This window comes from Zalophus californianus, chromosome 11 (assembly GCF_009762305.2).
Source record: "Zalophus californianus isolate mZalCal1 chromosome 11, mZalCal1.pri.v2, whole genome shotgun sequence".
Lineage (NCBI taxonomy): Eukaryota > Metazoa > Chordata > Mammalia > Carnivora > Otariidae > Zalophus > Zalophus californianus.
Window position 1 is genome coordinate 15,890,726 of NC_045605.1, and position 6,974 is coordinate 15,897,699.

At 51.3% G+C, this 6,974-nt stretch overlaps 1 pseudogene; it reads left to right on the forward strand.

The window, feature by feature from the left end:
• The first annotated feature begins 4,113 nt into the window (after positions 1-4,113).
• LOC113915163 lies at positions 4,114-4,372 on the forward strand (annotated as a pseudogene).
• Positions 4,373-6,974: the final 2,602 nt, after the last annotated feature.

Here is a 6,974-nt window from a genome sequence, read left to right on the forward strand (position 1 = left end):
TCGGGGGCCTTGCCAAGGTGGCAGGTGCAAATCCTCTCCACTCAGGAGCGGCTCTGGTTCTCAGATGGGGTGTGTGGGGGCGGCTTGGCAATAAGCTTCAAAACCTGAGGGGGGTGCAGAAGACTCAAGAATTCTGGAAGACTTCAAGTCCTGGACACATTTAGGGAGGTGAGGAGTGGGGCAGTTTAGTTCTGGCAAGTTCTATGAGCAGCACCATGGGAAGCCTCGGAGAGAGATGATTTGATTCATCTGTTTTCCCCTCAGGGGAAAACAATCTCAAGAAGAGAAATGGGGACACCTGGGCTCCAGGTCCTCCGTGGATGAAGTGCTGGAGGGGGTCTGATGTGGACCGAGGCTGAGCGTTTGGGCGGACGTGTGGGGCGGTGTGGGGGTGGTGTGGAGATGGTGTGTTCTGCGCACAGGCTCCCCGATTGCGCCCTACCTGCCCCTCCCTGCAGCGCTCGAAGTAGGGGTTATCGCCTCCATTTTATCCTCCTGGCCCCACATCACCAAGCTAACAAGAGACAGATTTGGCGGCTGCACCCAGGCCTGTGGCGCTCCCAAAGTGGGCCCGCCCACCAGCATTCGCGGGTGTCTGGGCTCCGCTTCAAGACCCCGGAGCACTACCTCACATGGGACTGACTGTGTGTGTTCAGTGTGTTTTGCAAGTTATGAAACATTGTGAAACTGTGAGCCGCGGTGGCATTTTGGTTCTTTTTAATGTGAAGTTCGGTACATTGCAAAGAGCACTTGGCTTGGAGTCAGAAGGCCCGGGTCCAAGTTATGAGTCTACTCCTCACCACCTGTGTGACTTTGGGCAAGACATTTAACTTCCTGAGCCTCTGGTTAATCATCAGCTAAATGGGGCCGGGAAGACCTGTCTCCTTCTTCCCTCCCCAGCTGCTCGTGAGAATCCCGGGGCACTGAGCTTCCCTTCCTGCAGCCCCAGGGTGCCTGGCCTGGTCTAGTTGGTTCCTGCTGTAAACATTTACACGGAGGTCCTCCCGGTGCTGGGTTTTCAACAGGCTTTTCCAGATCACATCCGTTTTACCAAGTCATCTTTGATACCATCTTTTCCAGAAAACCTCCCCCCCACCCCCTCCCCATGAGTGCCGCCTGTCTCAGATGACTCCTTCTGATACCAAACGTGGTTCCCACAAGCTCAGTCGTATACTGCCTGGAGCTCTTGCTGCTTTGTGGGCATACTGAATCGTGCTTCAGGCCCAGAATTCACCCCCTCCCCCCAAGGAGTGAGGCTGGTGTGCCACCGCCCCCCCCCCCCGCCCACCGCCCTGGCTCTCCTCCAGGTCTGCCTTCAGGATATGGCTCTGCTCTTTAGAGTCTCTATGGTTGCAGGCGGTAGGCAGGGCATACAGTGGGCAGGGGGTACAGTGGTTAGAGACACAACTTCTGAGGCCCCCGCCCCCGCCCCCAGTGAGCTAACTCTGTGACTTGGGTAGCTCTCTTCATTTCTTCATTTCTGTATCTTGGGATGATGATCATAATACTGCCTACCACCCAAGACTGAGGTGAGGATTTAATATCATCAAGTGCTTTGAACAGTGCCTGCCACTTAGTGATATTGTTGAGTCTGAGCTCTTAGTAAAAGATCTTGGATCATTTTGTAATTTCCAAACATTATATAAATGTAAGGAAATTCTTACTGTTATTAGCCTTCTAGGACTCAGTTTCCCCGTTTGAGGGTTGGGGCACACGATCTTTGAGGTTCCTCTGGTTTTGATGATTTATAATTCTAAAACAGGCTGGTGAATGTCTTGCTTGGGACCTGATTGTGTGGCGGTTTAGGGCCAAAAGCATAGGGCCTGGGGTGACACCCAAGGGCCCAGGCTTGGGGAGGGAGAACCCAGTTGCTGGAAGGTGATGGCAGAAAGCATGCAAGAGGAGGGGCAGATGCTGGATGGTGAGCCTTCCCGACTGGGGTGGCCCTGTGTGCTGTCTCTATCCAGAGCCCCTAGGAAGGCCAGTACCCCCCAGGTGGGGGCCCCAGTTCTCATAGGGGGCCGGGAGGCCTAAGAGAGCTGTATGTAAGGGACCAACACATTCCATGGATCAAAATCCCCAATTTTCCTATCTCTGGAGGAAAATCCTGGAGACAGATAGCAGCCACAGTCTTTCTTGGGGGTCCGGCCCCCCCCCACCCTGGGGCTCCCCCAGTGGGCTGTCAGAAAGGACATTCTCACCATTCTCATTGTGATCTTCCCTGCTGAGGCCCCCTTCTCTACTCAGCTCATGTAGGGGCTTGGACCTTTGTTAGCAGGACAAATTCTTCACTTCTATGCAGAGGAGGGCAGAGTGGGGGTTTCTCACCAGTGAGAAAGGCCCAACAGGCCTCTGCCCACCCTCCCCCACAGCAAGCCAGACTCCTCTGGAAGCTGCCTTGACCACTATCGCTCTGGACACCTGCTCTCAGGATTGATTGCAATAGATAGAGGTGATGGATGGGGTGTGGTGACTCATCACTGTTGGGGTTGCCGAGGAGCTTCAGGGGACCTGCTAGCTCAGCCCCACTTGGTGTCTGGGAGCAGCCTGGGAGAGGCCACCAAGCTCCTATCTTCCAGGCTCTTTGTCCTGCATGCAGATAGGCATGGACTCAAAGGGGAAGAGCCTTGCTTGAGAAGTGACCATGATGGAAATAGAGCCCAATTCCCAGTCTGGCCGCTTCCCAGCGCCTACCTGCCTCTTGCCTGCCATCCGGCTCTGCCCACCAGCCCTTCCCCTCCAACCCATCGCAGTCATCAGTGGAAACTGCATCGGGGTGTGGCTCCCACGCCCTTCTTGTGAAACTGCAGGAAAACTGCATTGCTTAAGACTCAGTCCAGGCCGCAGGGGAAGGTTTCCCAGCCAGCCTCACCCAGCGCGGCCACTGCGGCGCTCCATGCGTCATCGTACCACTGGGCATCTCTGTGTTGTGTCAGGATTGGAGTTGCCTGATTGCTGGCCCTTCCTGCTACTCTGGGACTCCTCCCGAGCACACACCGTCCTCCCTCCTCCTCTGGCTCTCCCCATCCCCGTCCTGCCTCCTCAGTGCATCCTCGGCCCCCAGAACAGGCACCTGTCTGAGGAGGACCACGGCATGGCTGGTTGGACACTAACCCCTCTTCCTGGGAGTGCACAACAATGGGTTTTAACGTCTAGGGTCCTTTTAAAACCCCAAATCTCAGCTAGTCATAGGAAAACGGGCTTGCCATCCTTAGTCACCAGGGAAAGGCACACGAAAATCATAATGGGATGTCACTATGCCCTTGCCAGAGTGGCCAACCCTGAAAGCACAGAGGACACCAGGCACAGGCAAGGAAGTGGAGTCGCTGGAACCCTCATGGACCCCTGGTGGGGGCAGAAGTGGGCACAGCCACTTCGGAAGATGGCGTGGCTGTATCTGCAAATGCTTATCCCACTCCCAGGTACATGCCAAACAGAAACGAGTGTGGCGTGCCCCACAGTTACATACAAGAATGTTGTGGCAACTTTATTGATAATTGGCCGCAACTGGAAACGCTGATGACAGAATAGAAGTAATACATTGTAGCAGAATCACACAACGCAATGTTATACAGCAAGCAAAAAGACACGTCATGGATGCATCTCACCGGCATCCTGTGGGGTGAAAGAAGCCAGATGCACAAGGAAATGTATACTTTGTATGATTCTATTCCCCTGAAGTTCCAAAATGGGGGTATTGTCTGGGAGGGGGCTTGAGTGAACATCTGTGTCTTGATCTGGGTGGCAGGGGGAGTGACATGGATGTATATGTGTGCAGCTGTACCCTTAAGATTGGTACACTCTGTTGTTTGTACAGTATTTCTTAATGAAAAAAAAAAATACGTGGGGGGCGCCTGGGTGGCTCAGTCGGTTAAGCGGCTGCCTTTGGCTCAGGTCGTGATCCCGGGGTCCTGGGATTGAGCCCTGCATCGGGCTCCCTGTTCGGCAGGAGGCCTGCTTCTCCCTCTCTCCCACTCCCCCTGCTTGTGTTCCCTCTCTCGCTATGTCTCTCTCTGTCAAATAAATAAATAAAAATCTTAAAAAAAAAAAAAATACGTGGGCCTGCTCTTCACCGCTTCTGCGGGTTCTCCGGATCTTCACAACCCCGCCAGCATGTCTCAGGCTGAGCTTGACAAAGCTGCTGAGGATGTTAAGCACCTCAAGACCAAGCCAGCAGATGATGAGATGTTGTTCATCTATAGCCACAAACAAGCAACTGTAGGTGACAAAAACACAGAACGGCCTGGGCTGTTGGATCTCAAAGGCAAGGCCAATGGGATGCCTGGAATCATCTGTAAGGGACTTCCAAGGAAGATGCCATGAAAGCTTAGTCAAAGAAGTCGAAGAACTAAAGAAAAAATATGGAATATAACAGACTGGATTTGGCTGCCAACATTGCATTTCATCTAAACTGATCTAATGCCTTGCTTTTCTAATACTGTGGATGACATGAAATAATGCAAATAGCCTGTTAACTTAGGTCCTGAAGACCGCACAGGACATGGCTCCAACAGAGTAGGGCCTGCCATGGTTACTGACCTGTGCTGAGTAGTTTTTATCTATAGATCTATTAAAAGCACATTTGTTACTTAAAAAAAAAAAAATGTGGGATGCCTGGGTGGCTCAGTCGGTTAAGCATCTGCCTTTGGCTCAGGTCATGATCCCAAAGTCCTGGGATCGAGCCTCACATTGGGCTCCCTGCTTGGTGGGGGCCTGCTTCTCCCTCTCCCTCTGCCCCCCGACCCCCGTTCTCTTTCTGTCTCTCTCTCAAATAAATAAATAAATAAATAAATAAATAAATAAAATTTAAAAAAATATGTAAAGTTAAAAGCAACAAAGTACTAAAACCTTACACGGAATCCTGGTATGTAAAACAGACGGAAGCTGAGACCCATCGTCTTGCTTCCTACCTCGGGAGCCTCCTGCGCATTTCAGCAGATGCCACTCCGGAGGACCCACTGGGAGACTTTCCTCTGGAGTAAATATGGCCTCGGGGATCTCAAGCAGGGCCAGGCCTTGGAGGGACACATCCCAGCTCCTCCTTGCCCGTGTCCCTCCCAGGAGACGGTGGGTCCTGTGGGATGATGCAAATCATGGTGGTCACCATGTAGCCAGGAGGGCACAGAGCTGGGCTCCTACCTGGGACTTGGCAAGTGTCCTAAAACATTTCCGTGACAGGTTCCGTTTCTCTGCCGCAGTTGGCTGCTTAGGGCAGTTAGGCAGTGGGGAAAATAATAGTAGGAGATAATTCCAGCCTAACTTAACTTGACTGAGCACAGGCATTGTGCTGTTCCAGGCATTGTGTTAAGTACTTTACAAAGGGATGATTCTCCTTTAATCCCTACAGCAGCCTTCTGTGGTAGATGCCACTGTTATCTGCTTTACAAATAACTTTCTCTATATACAACTGTTTTTATTCATCTCAGCAGTCTATTCTCATAGGTTGAGTTATAAAGCTCAGGAAAGGCAAGCAACTTGCCTTAGGTACACACAGCTAGCTGATAAATGGTACAACTAGGGATGGAATCAAGGTCAGTTGGACCCTAAAGCCTGCCTCTTTCCTTTCACCAGGGTTTCAACAAATGTCTGCTGTGAACTGAACTAGTGATAGAATCATCTAAAAGGACTGCAACAGGCTGAAATACTGTCCCCAATCGTTAAGATAAATGGATAGCAGAGAAACGTGAAAATTACCACATTTAGGGGAAAAAATAGCCCAAGTACTGGGTGAGAGAGACCTGCTTAGAAGTAGCACACATGAAAAAGATTCAAAGGTTTACTCATCCATCCACCCATCCATCCAGCCACCCATCCACTCATCCACCCACCCATCCATCCTTCCATCCACTCATCTACCCATTCAACTCATCCATTCTCATCCATCCATCCACTCATTTACCCATCCACTCATCCATTCTCATCTATCCATCCATCTACCCACCCATCCATCCACACACCCATCCACCTATCCACCTATACTTCCATTCACTCATCCACCCATCCATCCTTTCAAGCATCCATCCGTCCATCCACCCATCCATCCAGCCACCCATCCACTCATCCACCCACCCATCCATCCATCCTTCCATCTACTCATCTACCCATTCAACTCATCCATTCTCATCCATCCATCCACTCATTTACCCATCCACTCATCCATTCTCATCTATCCATCCATCTACCCACCCATCCATCCACACACCCATCCACCTATCCACCTATACTTCCATTCACTCATCCACCCATCCATCCTTTCAAGCATCCATCCGTCCATCCACCCATCCATCCAGCCACCCATCCACTCATCCACCCACCCATCCATCCATCCTTCCATCTACTCATCTACCCATCTAACTCATCCATTCTCATCCATCCATCCACTCATTTACCCATCCACTCATCCATTCTCATCTATCCATCCATCTACCCACCCATCCATCCACACATCCATCCACCTATCCACCTATACTTCCATTCACTCATCCACCCATCCATCCTTTCAAGCATCCATCCATCCATCCACCCATCCATCCAGCCACCCATCCACTCATCCACCCACCCATCCATCCATCCTTCCATCTACTCATCTACCCATCTAACTCATCCATTCTCATCCATCCATCCACTCATTTACCCATCCACTCATCCATTCTCATCTATCCATCCATCTACCCACCCATCCATCCACACACCCATCCACCTATCCACCTATACTTCCATTCACTCATCCACCCATCCATCCTTTCAAGCATCCATCCATCCATCTGTCACCCATCTACCCATCCATCCACCTATCCTTCCATCCACTCATCCATCCATCCACCCAGAAATTTAACCACCAGCATTGAGCCCCTGCCACCAGGTGTTCTGCATCACTACCATTACTGCAGTCAGCTGGGTTGGCTGTATCCACTGTGTAAGAGCAAATAGGCCAGGTTCAGGGAGGACATGCAGATAATTCCCCCACCCCTCCG